General features: G+C 35.9%; 1 protein-coding gene across 4 annotated transcripts in view; it reads left to right on the plus strand.

Annotated features, from left to right (window-relative positions):
- Positions 1 to 15,007, plus strand: part of sema4d (sema domain, immunoglobulin domain (Ig), transmembrane domain (TM) and short cytoplasmic domain, (semaphorin) 4D) — a 64,326-nt gene that overhangs the window by 14,476 nt on the left and 34,843 nt on the right. For all 4 annotated transcript variants that reach the window (XM_082141601.1, XM_082141602.1, XM_082141599.1 and 1 more), the window contains 2 exons: positions 349 to 455; positions 11,248 to 11,318. The gene's annotated coding sequence lies outside the window, so the exon portion shown is untranslated. The remainder of the gene's footprint in view (positions 1 to 348; positions 456 to 11,247; positions 11,319 to 15,007) is intronic.

Consider the following 15,007-nt stretch of genomic DNA (forward strand, 5'->3'; position numbering starts at 1 on the left):
CTAATAGTCATTCTAATAGTGCTAGAACAAGTATAATGTGACCTTCTATTTCAAGTGTGACTATTGAACCAGAAGTAATAATATTACCATCTCTTGTATTATGACTCATTATTTGATTAGCCTGCCAAAAAATTCGAAACACAAAATTATATTTAAATATCTACATAACTCTATTTTTTTGTGACACCACTCACACCAGGTCATGTGACATACCACAGTTGCATACGGCTTCAGGCTGGGTAAAGTACATACTGTTCGTTAGTATTGTATTCTGAGCGCGGCCTTTGTATGTGCAAGTTGAAATATCTCCCCCTCCTAATCTGAAAAGTCCTTGTGTCCTCTCCACAGATCCGTGAAGAGCTCTCTCTCTCTCTCCATCTTCAAGCCCTGAGACGTGAACCTCAGAAAGACTCTTTAATGAATCAGTATTCGCCGCTCGATGCCATGGCGTTCAAGTGAGTAGTTGTTTGCTTCTGCAGATTTGTTGAATGCTTCTTCTGTTGTCCTGCTTGTTCTCCTGTATGATCTCAATCCTTATCATCAGGTTAGCAGGGATGCGCTTACGTCTTCAGGCGAACGCATGGAAAACACTGGCACATAAAGGGTCTTTTCTCCGAGGGCCCCTTGGAGACGTTTGGCATTTGCATGGAAGCTGATTTGCATTCCATCTCGGCTGAGTCGAGTTTTCTGATGCTGGATGCTTGTTGGCTGCTCTCTCGGTTTCCCTTTTTGACCCAAATTCCTGTTTTGTTTTCTTTTTATTTCTCTCTTTCTCTTTCTCTCCTGCTTGCCTTTGCCAGTTCGCAGACAATAAGGACCATCTTCATTGGTGTCAGGTCAGCTGAGGGTGTTTTGAAAGAAGTTGACACACAAATGCTGATGTTTTTTGATAGTGCTCTTTACTGTAAATGCAAGTATTGCAGCTTTAACACAATTCATAAAGGAACACAAGTATATGTTTGGTTTGTTACCTCACACAGGAACACAATAGTTCAGGTTAAGTGGAGTCAAGAAGGGATGCGTGATATTAGAAATAACTGATTTAGCAAAAATATATATATTTAATTCAATTGTAGCTTTCGTGATTTGGCTATCGCATATCATGATATTGATTTTATTTCGATGTACGTATATGTGACCCTGGACCACAAAACCAGTCATATGGGTCCATTTTTTGAAATTGAGATTTATACATAATCTGAAAGCTGAATAAATGAGCGTTCCATTGATGTATGGTTTGTTAGGATAGGACAATATTTGGTCGAGATACAACTATTTGAAAATCTGGAATCTGAGGATGCAAAAAAATCGAAACATTGAGAAAATCTCCTTTAAAGTTCTACATTTATGTTCACGATTCGCTGCATTCACTCACAAAAATAAATGTTTGATATATTTACGGTAGGAAATTTACTAAATATCTTCATGGAACATGATCTTTACTTAATATCCTAATGATTTTTGGCATAAAAGAAAAATGGATAATTCTGACCCATATAATGTATTGTTGGCTATTGCCACAAATATACCCATACGACATGTTACTGGTTTTGTGATCCAGGGTCACATATTATGCGGCCCTTGAATCTGCATTTGAATGATTCCTAATGATTCTGTCCTGTGGTTTACGTCCTAATTTTTTGAATGTAAAGGCATTGGAAAACTTTGACTCATTTATATAGTCAGGGAAAGTAATGAATATTTAATATCCATGTAAAAATAATGTGATTTGCACTGAAGTGCCTCTTACTTGCTGGTTCTTGTACCTCTTATGATGAAAGTGATGGATTGGGAAAATCCAGATGGCAAATGAAGTTGTCAGTCAGCGCTGACGTCTCCGTTAGTGATGGACGGATGTCGGCTACCGTACCGTTTCCATCCCGTGGAAAGTGTTGCAGCGACTCTTGGAAATTTGGCTGAAACAGTCACACATTTAATGCAGTTTCCCTGATTTTCTAGTGAATAAGCAATTTGTTCGTAGCCATTATTTTCTAATGGTGTCAGCAATCCTGAACCAGAGCTTTGCTCCTTTTTAGATGCCGTTTCAGTTTACGCAAGAGATCTTGAGGATACGGCAAATAGAAATGGGAGAACTTCATTTTCCTTCAGTATCTGTCTATATTTATGAATGTAGTCATGGATATTATTATTTGAACGCAATTTTACGTTGGCAAGCCTTTAGTCCATCATGTCTTTTTCACTCAACAACAGCTGCAGAAGTGAGATCCTCCTGAAGACTTATGGAAGTGACAGGCTTGTTGACGAGTTTTTGAAAAAGATCAAAGGTAACCTAGCAACCAGCGCGGGCGGCTGATCGGAGGCCCCCGGTTTAGCCGTCCTTTGTATCGCCTGCGCTCGTGAGTTTTGTAGCACAATTGTTTGTGTGGAGGAATGATAAATGCGCTGCCAAAAAGACGTAAAGAAAACACGGAGTATGAGAATGAGGGATGCTCGCTGTCATTGGGTCCAGAACAAAGACTCCCTCTACTCAAGACTACTTGAGATTCATGTCTGTCTTTCTCCCATTCTCTCTCTCTCTCTCTCGTTCTCTCTGTCTTGTGTCTTGAGTTAATATTGACAGAGATTTTTTTTTGGAGGACTGTAGTGACGACTACTTGATTTTGTTCTCTTTTACTCTTCGTAAGACTTGTTTCGACAGTACAGTTATTGAATGTGATTTGTAAACCAAAAAAAACGTCATGTCATTCCAAACCTGGATGATCGTCTTTCTTCAGTAGAGCACAAAAGCTGAACAAACACAGTGACCGTGGGCTGTTAAGATCCTAAATGACAGGAAAGGATGATAAATGTCCCTTAAAATTGGAGTTAACTATGTTCAGAGTCTTCTGAAGTTGATTGGTTTGTGCTTTTCTGGAGGTCAACAGCCTCTGGTCACTGTATGATGATTTATGGAAAAGTGTTGTGTGGAAATTCTGCTTTTGAAAGAAGAAAATTAATACATGTTTAAGTCTGGTTTAGTTTGTAATTAAAAAGGGTTTATCTGCTTATGAACCCAGCACACACTTTGGTCTGCCTGGATTTGACAAGATTGTTAAATACAGAAAATAATTGACTTATAAGTAAGCATTCTCTGAAACAGCAACAATGAAATCTCCTTTTCAAAAGTGTTTTTTGTGAAACATTTAATTTAATTAATGACATTTTCAGTAATTATTATAAATTAAATTGCATTGTGCCATCTCAATTTCTTTTATTATTATTACAAAATGAATCAATAATAAATTAAGGAAAAGTTCACAAATTAATAAAAATTAAATGCATTGTGCTATTTAATTTTAAATGTATTATTGGTCAAAAATAAATAAATAATACTAAGTGGCCTATATATATATATATATATATATATATATATATATATATATATATATATATTTGTGTGTGTGTGTATATATATATATATGTGTGTGTGTATGTATATATATATATATATATATATATATATATATATATATATATATATATATATATAGGCCACTTAGTTTTATTTATTTATTTATTTTTTGCCAATAATACATTTAAAATTAAATTAAACATTTCATTTAATTAATTAAATTTTCACTAATTATTATAAATTTAATTTAATTGTGCCATCTCAATTTTTTTATTATTATTACAATTATTACAATTATTACATTATTATTATTATTTTATTATTATTATTTTATTTTATTCACAAATGAATAAAAATTAAACTGCATTGTGCCCTGTCAAAAAATTTGATTATTATTAAAAATTAACCATAATAAATTTATACAAAATTAAATTAATGAAAATTTCACAAATTAATAGAAATTAAATTGCATCGTGCCATCAAAAAATATATTATTATTATTAAAAAATTAAGAGATATAAAAGAATGAAGATCAACCGTATCATTATAGCATTTATCAGATGGACGTCACACACTCCAGCTAAACTGATCAGCATATGAACGGTTTGAGATCACATGACCTGGAGCTGATTTAGTTCAAAGGTCAAGATCCTGTGACCCGTCACCTCCAGGCTGCCGTAACAACTCCGATTCAGTCCAAACAAACGGGAAGCAGCTGCCAAAGACCATGTGAGAGTCAATCATTTACAGATATTAATTGTTGCCTGATGTCTTTAGGAAATCTGGAGTTAATCGAGTTAATCGAGAGGAGGATGATAAACGTCCTAATAAACGTCAGAGTAACTTCCTCCTCTGAGGAACACAAAAGGAGATTTTTAGACAGATTGTTCATGCTTCTCTGTTTCATACAATGGAAATAAGACATTGGCTGATTTTTTAGCTTAAAAAAATTAACGCAAAGTAGTTTATATGTCACTTTATGTGAGAACCAGACTGAAATTTTAAATATTGTTTTAAACCTCCACTTGGACTGCATGATTTGGGGAAAAATATATAATTGCATTTTCTTTCTAATATTTTTTTTATTACAATTTAAAAAAAGCTCCAGGTTTGCTCTGCTTGTTTGGCTGTACAACTTGGCAAAAATGTTTTGTGACTATATATCAATATGACTATAAAATAATAATAATAATAATAATAATTCACTATTAATATGATTTGATTTAACATACTTTTATTTGTATAGCACTGTTAATACATAATATATATATATATATATATTTTATTATTTTTTACATATTTTTTTAATTAAATAATATAAAATAAAATAAAGTAGAGAATATGAAAATAATAACTATTATTATTAATAAATAAAAATATTAAAATGTAATTTAGCAATATTTCACTGTAAATATAAAGTATTTAATAATACTTAATTTATTAAAGTTTAAAATGACAATTCTAATATTTATGACAGTCTTAAAGGCACAATATGTAAGATTTTTGGCTTAAAATAGACAAAAACCAGTAGAATACTGTTACGCATTTGGTTGTTTTGTGCATAGCTATCATATATAAACGCTAGATGTCTCGTGCGCGCTGCTGGCCAATGAAGGTCGACGTCCGCACACGGCGGCCATCTTACCACAGGGAGCTCGCTCACTCGTTTAATGGTGCATGTACTTTTAAATAACCATAACTTGCTCAATTTTCTACCGATTTTCAAACGGTTTGGTTTGTTATAAACGTCAGAGATGTAGTTATGACACTGCATACATATGAATAATTATAACATACATGTTCAAGCATTCGGAATTATAGCCACGTTAATAACGTTTGTAAGAAACCAAACCGTTTGTAAATCCGTCAAGATTTCAGCGAGATAAGAGGATTTGTGTGCATGCTGATCACTCACTTTACATTAAGCCTGCCTGTGACAAGATGGCCGAACGGTGATGCCGGAAGTGACTGCGCCATAAGACATCTGTGTTTATATATGATATCAATGGTTTTGTGTACTTGTATTATTCCAAATGTTTCCTACAATGTTTCCAGATCCAGATAGATCAGCTGTGTTATCCAGTGTAACGGCCCGTGTCGTGACGTCATGTCCACGTTATCTCCGATTTACTTCCGTAGAAACCATGCAAACACCAAAGACGTTTAAATATGTGTTTTATTAGACAGGTGAGCGACTGTTTGGAAACCTTTATCCACAGACAACTAATCATTCTTATACAGCTCAACACGGCTAGTCTTATTGTTGATTAGAATCTCTTGTTTTCTTGATTTACCGCGAGTAACATGTTTGTACCTCAGAGACAACAATATTTAGTCACCAGCATAATCAGAAATAGCTTTATTTGTAGTAACAGTAATACAGCATTTTCTCTGCCATACAATACAATATTAAAGGGATAGTTCACTTTGAAATACTTTTTTGGTATGTTTTAGCTTACCTCAAGGGCATCCAAGATGTAGGTGTCTTTTTTTCCGCAGTAGTTTCAATTTTTATATTTTTAGGTCAAACCGTTCTTGTCTGACAGTCATATAATGCAGGTCTATGGTCATTATCTCAAAACACAAGCACAGAGTCCAAATTAAAACAATTCCCCGTTGTCCAAATTAAACAATTCCCCATCGTAAGTACACATTGATGGCCTAAGACACGAAACGAGCGGTTTGTGTGAGAAAACTAACAGTATTTATATCGTTTTTACCACTTATACGCAGCCATGTCGAAGTGATCTGATCTGACGTGTGCGCAGACTGGTGCATAGATATATACACTAGATGTCGCCTTGTCTACGGCAGTTCATTGGAACGAATGTCTTAAAGGCGAAATTTTAACTTCTGAACGATTCCGGGAAAATCGCAAAGCTAGTCCCGGTTCCACTCGATACTCGATACCCAAGCCTACATTTGCTCACCCATGAACACTATTTCTGCCCGAGTCCCGTCGGATTGACTTCCATCGGTGGAAACGAAAACTCCCAGAATCCCTCACTCGTTCACGGCGTCATCAAGCTACGACTTTGTTGTTTTGAATAAGCGACCTCTAGTGGCGAAACTCGCACACTGTGCCTTTAAAGTATGAAATTTGAGATTTATAGTGGTTGGGAATGTTTTCAGCAATTTAACAATAAGTCAGGTGTGTTTGAAACCAAGATGAGTGTATGATGATCGAACTACTCAGACTTTTCTCAGGCCCGTTTTGAAATGTATGAGAACTGAAGTTGATGATAACTCATATCCCGTCTCCTCTGAGAGCTTTGCTTGAGTGATCACATTGAAATATAACAATATCATCCTCTTGTGTTGTAGTGCCACAGTCTTCGTCTCATCAATCAAACCTGTTTGTTCTCCGATCTCAACGCCAACAATCGAGTCGTCGTCTCTGTGTTCGATAATAGAAATCCTCCATTATGAAGAGGGCGACCTGTGACATCTTCACTTCCTCGTGGTGTGTGTCAGAGTGTGACCGACGGCTCGATCGCCGGATGTTAATGACACGTTTTGTGTGTGATTGTCAGAAGAGTCGTGTGACGGTTTCCTCTCGCTGTAAAGGGACGCGACCTTTGACTCGTAGCTCATCAATTTTAGTCCGCTGTCAGTGATCTGACAAGAGATCCAGACACCTGCCACAGCGTGTGTGTGTGTGTGTGTGTGTGTGTGTGTGTGTGTGTGTGTGTGTGTGTGTGTGTGTGTGTGTGTGTGTGTGTGTGTGTGTGTGTGTAAAACAAAAGATCAATGATGCTCTGAATGTCAACCAGATATTGAGAACATCAGTTTGTATTAGTGTGTGTGTGTGTGTGTGTGTGTGTGTGTGTATTGGGAAGCTTGTTTGCAACCGTATCTGCTACAAGCTTCTCATAACTGATTAAATTACAGTTTAGAAAACTAGTTTCCTAGTTTTTGCTACCAGCTAATATAGCTAACGACATTAAGTTACATAAGTGGCAAATTTGAACATCTATGCCGTTCATATTTGTAAATATTTTGTCTTAAGTTGACTTTTTTGTAAACTTTTTTTATTATTTTATTTTAATATATAATATAATATAAATAAATAAAAGATTTTTACAAAAAAGTGATCTTTTTATATATATTTATAATATATATCTTTTTATAAAATACTATATATTTTTAATATATTTTATATATATATATATATTTTTTTTTTCACACACACACACACACACACACACACACACACACACACACACACACACACACACACACACACACACACACACACACACACACACACACACACACACACACACACACACACACATATACATACACATATACACACACATACACACACATATACACATATATACACACACACATATATATATATATACACACACACATATATAAGGTCACGTCCCTTTACAACGAGAGGAAACTCACACTCCACTTCAGACGTCACGCACAAAATGTTTCACCAACATCCGGCACGCCTCACTTATTTACATAACTGAATTGATATAGGGATAAACCGCAATCTTTAACCAAAGATTAATTTTTTACAAAAAAGTTATGTTATTAAGTGAATCCGTTTTTTGATGAATCGCCTGAAGAAAAAAGAAAAAACTAGAATGAATTTGTCAGGACTACATGGCGCATTCTTGGAGAATGTTTTTTATTATGCTATTTCAAATTGTGAAGTACATTTTGTTGCATTGCATTAAACTGCATCAAGTCACTAATGAGGTTTGAGTTTATTACATCTAAATATCAGCTCATATCAAAATCACCTTTTCAAAAAAACAAGTTTTTCCGTTTGTTGTGTTTTCTTCTACTAACCCACTGAACCGTCTGAAGTTAATGCAGATATATGTGTGTGAATCCTCCGACCGGACGAGCAGACGTCTATGAGGAGTCATCAGTCAAATGAAGCACTGAATCAAATTGAGACTGACATCAGGAAGACATTAGCATGCAACATAATCCGTAATTGGGACATTGTGTTCCTGCCCTGCGCTGGGGCCTGTGTTTGTGTGCGCTGGCATTACGTCCGCATGACTTGCTGTGATTGTGTGTGTGGCTGGTTTGTTCACCCCTCGACTCAGTCCCGGTTAACACACACATGCTTGAGCGCTTTCTCTCTGACCTACATTAAAATTGTATTGCTGATTGTTTCCTTTGCAGAGGTTAATGATCTCACTGATATTAACCAGAACCATAACTAATCAAAAACACAGCAGCTACATGTTTATTTTCAGTTTGTGTTGCTTTGATTCTGACGCTTAAATGTGCATGTGGTGGTTTTCCTGGTTATTAAATGTGCATGGAAGGGGAAGCTGAGCTCAGATACAGTAGGAAATAAATGACAAAATTGTTTGAGAATAACTTGAATTTTCAAGTTATTCTCAAACACTTAAAGGGTTAGTTCACCCAAAAATGAAAATTCTGTCAGTAATTACTCACCCTCATGTTGTTCCAACCCCGTAAGACCTTCGTTCATCTTCGGAACACAAATTAAGATATTTTTGATTAAATCTGAGAGCTGGATCACTCCTCCATAGGCTTCTAAGACACTATAACTTGCTGGGCCAGAAAATGCATTAATCATCGTTAATATAGTCCAAGTGACTCCAGTGGCTCAATCTTAAGTTTATAAAGCGACGAGAATACTTTTTGTGCGCAAAAACAAACAAAAATAACGACTTTATTCCACTATTTATTTCCTTCTCTCTGGGCCTCGAGTTATTTCACGTAGTGTTTTAGCGCAGCGCGTCTGTGTTGTACGTCACCACGTAGGCTCACTATTGGCCGACGCTGGTCATGTGTGTGATGCGTGTGACGTACAACACAGAAGCGCTGCGCAGTTACACTACGTGAACTCACTCGAGGGCCAGAGAGAAGGAAATAAATAGTGGAATAAAGTCGTTATTTTTGTTTGTTTTTGCGCACACAAAGTATTCTCGTCGCTTTATAAACTTAAGATTGAGCCACTGGAGTCACTTGGACTATATTAACGATGTCTTTAATGCATTTTCTGGCCCAGCAAGTTATAGTGTCTTAGAAGCCTATGGAGGAGTGAGCCAGCTCTCAGATTTAATCAAAAATATCTTAATTTGTGTTCCGAAGATGAACGAATGTCTTACGGGGTTGGAACAACATGAGGGTGAGTAATTACTGACAGAATTTTCATTTTTGGGTGAACTAACCCTTTAAAGCGAAACTCTCGTCAATATGCAACCTAGCGTCTTTTTGTGAATCTACCCGAGGCAAACTTTCATTTAAAGGCATAATTAGAATGGAAACGCCACTTTTAAGTTTGACAGTATTTTCGTTTTCGGTCAAATTGCCTTTTGAATGGGAGTGTTTGGGGCACGACTATGATAGCATCAAAAATCTCTATTTTTAAAACACTAAGAAGGCTCGACACAACATGAAACTGTGCTGGAAGTATCACCAGGGGCTCTACACATGAACTCCAGCATTGAGAACAGTGTTTGTGTACACAGAGTTTACTAAAAAGAAAGATTTTGAACAACTCACTGTAGCTGTGTGTCCGCCGGCATTTTGACAGTCAAAAATAGTCGATCTCCGAATGCAACGTAACAGGGATGAGAGTAAAGATGGAAAGCTCCTAAAGCTCAGTTCCATATAAATTCACGGATAATTTGTTGTTTTGTCGTTAGTGAAAATCAATATTGACTTTGTATTTGAAAAAGGATCCTCATATAAGAAACAATGCTAAAATTCAGAGTCAGTTCATTCACATTCGGAGATCGACTATTTTTGATAATTGACTATGTTCTCAATGCTCGAGTTCATGTGTAGATATGTGGTCAGATGGCTCAGTCTGTTGTGATTGGTCTACTCTGCTCTGATTGGTCAGATGGCTCAGTCTGTTGTGATTGGTCTACTCTGCTCTGATTGGTCAGATGGCCCAGTCTGTTGTGATTGGTCTACTCTGCTCTGATTGGTCAGATGGCCCAGTCTGTTGTGATTGGTCTACTCTGCTCTGATTGGTCAGATGGCTCAGTCTGTTGTGATTGGTCTACTCTGCTCTGATTGGTCAGATGGCCCAGTATGTTGTGATTGGTCTACTCTGCTCTGATTGGTCAGATGGCCCAGTCTGTTGTGATTGGTCTACTCTGCTCTGATTGGTCAGATGGCTCAGTCTGTTGTGATTGGTCGACTGCTTACAGCTCGTGTCGGAAACTACTCCTTTTTAAACTACTTTATTCCTTTGCTTAAGATTTTACACATTATTATTTCCACTGCTGTTGTGTGTGTGTGAATAAATCATAAGTGTGTGAATGCATGCAGATTCGCTGCAGTCCAAACCAAGGCACACATTTTAATGTCCATGTGAGTGTTTCATGACTGCAAGTGTAAAGATGTCATTAAGTCTGAAAAACAGGCGATTAAAGCCGCAGCAATCTGCCCTCAGTGCCACATCCTTTTAAAAGTAAAAAATGTCAAAACATAAAGGGCTGCTCTGGCAGAGATGCACTGATGCATGTTTATTTTTATACGACCAATGCTTGTGCTTTTTTAATTTTGTTTCAGTTGCCAAACTGATGGATATGGATAACTGTTTAATCCTTTAGAAATCTGGTTTATAGCTGAAAATGAGCCCTGATGTGCTTCCAACGTCTGACCAGTGCCACCAATAAACTTGATTCTGGTTTAAAAATAAATCAGTGCTAATATTTGAAGTATTATGTGTTTTTATATGTTCGTCTTCTCTTTTAATCAGTAGCAGTGCATCATTTATATAGTGTGCATGTTCTCAAATGTGTATTTCCACTTTAATAAAGTGTTTTCTCCTCTGCTCTTCTTCCATTTGTGTGTGATGTTTAACATTCATCCATCCATCCAGTCAGACTCCATGATAACCCTCTCCTCATCTCTGTGTCTCTCTTTAGCCGGCGGATTTTATAATTCTCTCTGAAGGACGGATCTTCTGGTCTAGTCGAGCGTCGTGGAAGAGTGACAGGTCAGAAACTCCTCCTCTCCTCCTCTGTGTGGTTTGGGGCTGCGATGACATCACTGCATGAAACCCTCGGACGGTCCCTCCTGTTGATGCTCTTGCGTTTTAAAGCTGCATGTTTCTTTTTGCTCACTTCGTTCTTTTGGTTGATTTGGAAATCCTTCTCGTCCGTCCCAAATAATATTTATTTTTTCTTCTCCTGCTTGCTTGTGTTCTCCAACCTTTCCTGCAGTTTATCCTTCTTTTCTTCATTTGTTTAATATCTTGCTTCTGGCTTCATGGTTCTTTGCCTGTTATTCCATGTTTTATGCTTGAGTTTGTTTTGGTTATTTGTGAGGATTCAAGTCTCTCTATCTCTCCTCATATTAAGCAGAGAAGGAAACTTGAGTGTACGACTTGGACTCGAGTCGCACTTAAAAAACACTTGAACAACTGACTTGAGACTTGACTTGGACTTAAAGGGAAAGTTCACCAAAAAAAGAAAATGTTGTCATCATTTACTCATCTTCAAGTTGTTTCGAACCTGTATGAATAATTTTTTTTCTTCTTCTGAACACAAAAGAAGATATTTTGAAGAATGTTGATAACCAAACAATTGATGGACCCCAGCATGAATAAATGATGAGACTATTTTGAGTGAACTATCCCTTTAAAGACAGAGACTTTTGGTCATTTTGGGAGGCATTCCCAATTACTTTCTCCCTACTACCCCACATGACAACATGGAGCACCATGTTTTCCTATTAATTTCCTATCAATATGTGCTGTAGCAACAAATATAAACACACCAAGCCAGTGTTATTATATATCACACCATCTGAAGGCATGCATATTCATCACCCATCGGACAAGGGCTGGTATATACATGAACAACAAACAGTAACACTATTGCAGAGTCCTACCTTGTGATAATATCTGTGCCAGTTCATTTGAAAAGCAACCAATTAATCCAAAGGGGAGCTGCGGTGTTGCACAGCTTTTCAAGAAGTACATGTTTCCATCCTTTTCATGTTTCCCAAAGTGTTTGCTACCATATGCATGCCTATAATATTTGGATATTTTATTTGGATATAAGTACGTTTTTGCTACCATATGCATGCCTATAATATTAGGATATTATTTGCATGCATATGGTAGCAAAAACGTACTTGTATCTGGACTGAACGGACAATTCCATATGCATTTTCAGACCCTCCCCGACTCATTTCTACAGATTGGTTTGTTGAGTCGGGGTTATATATATATATATATATATATATATATATATGAAGCGCTGTGTGTTTATATACAATGTTTGCTATTTGAGAAATATATAAATAAGAAATATGATTTTTTATGTATTTATATATTTTTGTCAAATTATTATAATTTTTTTTTTAATCGGGGTGGAATTGAAGAACAACAGGTTTGTTTTTGCATATTTTGAAGAACATATGAGTGGTATTGCACATGCAAAACTCACTGACACAATGTTAGTGTGACCTGAATGGTTGCTGGATTTTTATATTTTTTTTATATTTTTTTTGCTGTTTTCTGGTCCAGCAGGTGAAAATGGTGCATCTGATCACTTAGTAAAGCAGCTACTCACCTCTGCTCTGCTCTGCTCAACAAGAAAACCAGGTTTGGATTGTAGTACTAGTCACCCAGATCTTGTTCTGGATCTCAGTTGAGAGAGATTTGCAGCACATACTTCAGTGTAACTCGATCCAGAGTTCAGATTTGTAATGAAGGGTGATTTAAAAGCCGTTGTGTTCTTCAGAAGGAACTATAATCCTTGTACAGTAGCTTATTGTTATTGGGACGTGAGTATGTAAATTGCAGTTAAACATGCTCATCTAGATGGACGGTTCTCAGCCAGAATTTGTTGCAGTGTGTGTAGTCAAAAGTCCGTAATGAAATGAATCCGTGTCTGGCTGTCAAAATGAGCATTTACTCTTGCTTGCCAAGTCCCAGACAAACACTGTGGAGGTGCTGGAAGAGCCGGAGGATGCTGGGAGTTTTCACAAAAGAGCCCAGAAGGGTTTTTTGTTCATACTGAACCTTAAATCTGAGCGTGAAATCAGTGCCATGCTAAAGATGGTGCCGTGTTACAATACTGACCATGGAGTGTGACAGTGAGCAGTGTCATGGGGGTGTACTCTTGTTTTAAAGACTCGTCCGGGCAGAAAAAGGCACCTTAATTAACAGGAAACGGGCTGATGTATCGCACAATAAAACCGCTGTGTGTGTGAGCTGGTTCAGTGTGACCCGCCGTGAGGCTCTTTACTCACTGCCAACTGTGTGTTTCAGTGACATCTTTGACATCGTCTGCAATGATGGCCGAGTTCATTTCAAGTCTTCTTACGTTTAAAAAGGGTAATTCCACACATTTGGGGCATTTGTTTTCCCATTTATAATGTTGTTAAAGTTATTAACAATGAAATAAAATAATATAATATAGGGCTGTGAAACGATTAATCGCATCCAAAATAAAAGTAATATTAAAGTAATTACTTTAATTAATTAATTAAAAGTAGTTACTTATATTTAAGAAATATTTGCTTAAATATACTGTGTATATATTATATAATTTGTATTTTTTTATATATATTTGTTATATATTTATATATTTAAAAATGTGTTATTTAGATATAAAATATATATATATATATATATATATATATATATATATATATATATATATATATATATATATAAATATTAATATTTTATATCTAAATAACAAATTTTTCTTAAATATATACATGCATTTGTGTTTATTTATATATACAAAATAATTATGCACAGTACACACACATATATTATGTGATCACAGACTTTTATTTTGGATGCGATTAATCGTTTCACAGCCCTAAAATATAATGTAAATTCATTATTTTATATTTGTATTATACATTTTATATTTTATGTAATAATAATAATTATAATGATGATAAAATATAAATTAAATATAATATAAAAAACTATATTATTTTATAATATTAATAATATAATAAGTATAAAAATTAAATATAATATAAATAATGCAAATTATTTATTTATTAAATAATTATGAATTTTATATATAAAATGTTTGCATTTGCATTGTAGAATTATGACGTATCATGATGTGCATTGTTTTGTGAGGTGTGATAATATTTATTTAGTAGTACTGAACAATAGTTATGTAAATGAGGGTGGTTCATGTATTAATTTTTTTTCATGATTTTGTAAAAAAAAAAAAAAAGAATCACTTAGTTCCACGAGTTGTTTTTGCAGTTCAGTGTCCGTAAATGATCTGTGTGGATTGGAGAGGGAGTTGTGAATGTGAGATTGTGTTTGTCATGATATGAGAGCTGTGCACAGAGACTGACTCCTGAAATGTTGACAGAAACTGAATCTTTATGCTGGTTTCTGTTTTTGCTGGTCTGTTATATTGCTGTTGAACTGAAACTCTGCTCGTGTCGTTCAGAAAGACTGGCCGTAATATAACCCCCCCTAAACCTGATCGCCCTCTGTGTGTGAGATTTATTTATATACGGGCACTATTCAGAGAGAAACTGAAGATTCCTGGCTATGTGTACACACACACACACACACACACACACACACACACACACACACACACACGCACACACACAGTGTTAATGATCCCCAAGACGGCTGCTGAAGTACACACTTGACCACACACATGCATGATGGCTGTAACTCACTGA

Source organism: Leuciscus leuciscus (assembly GCF_965113295.1).
Source record: "Leuciscus leuciscus genome assembly, chromosome: 16".
Classification (NCBI taxonomy): domain Eukaryota; kingdom Metazoa; phylum Chordata; class Actinopteri; order Cypriniformes; family Leuciscidae; genus Leuciscus; species Leuciscus leuciscus.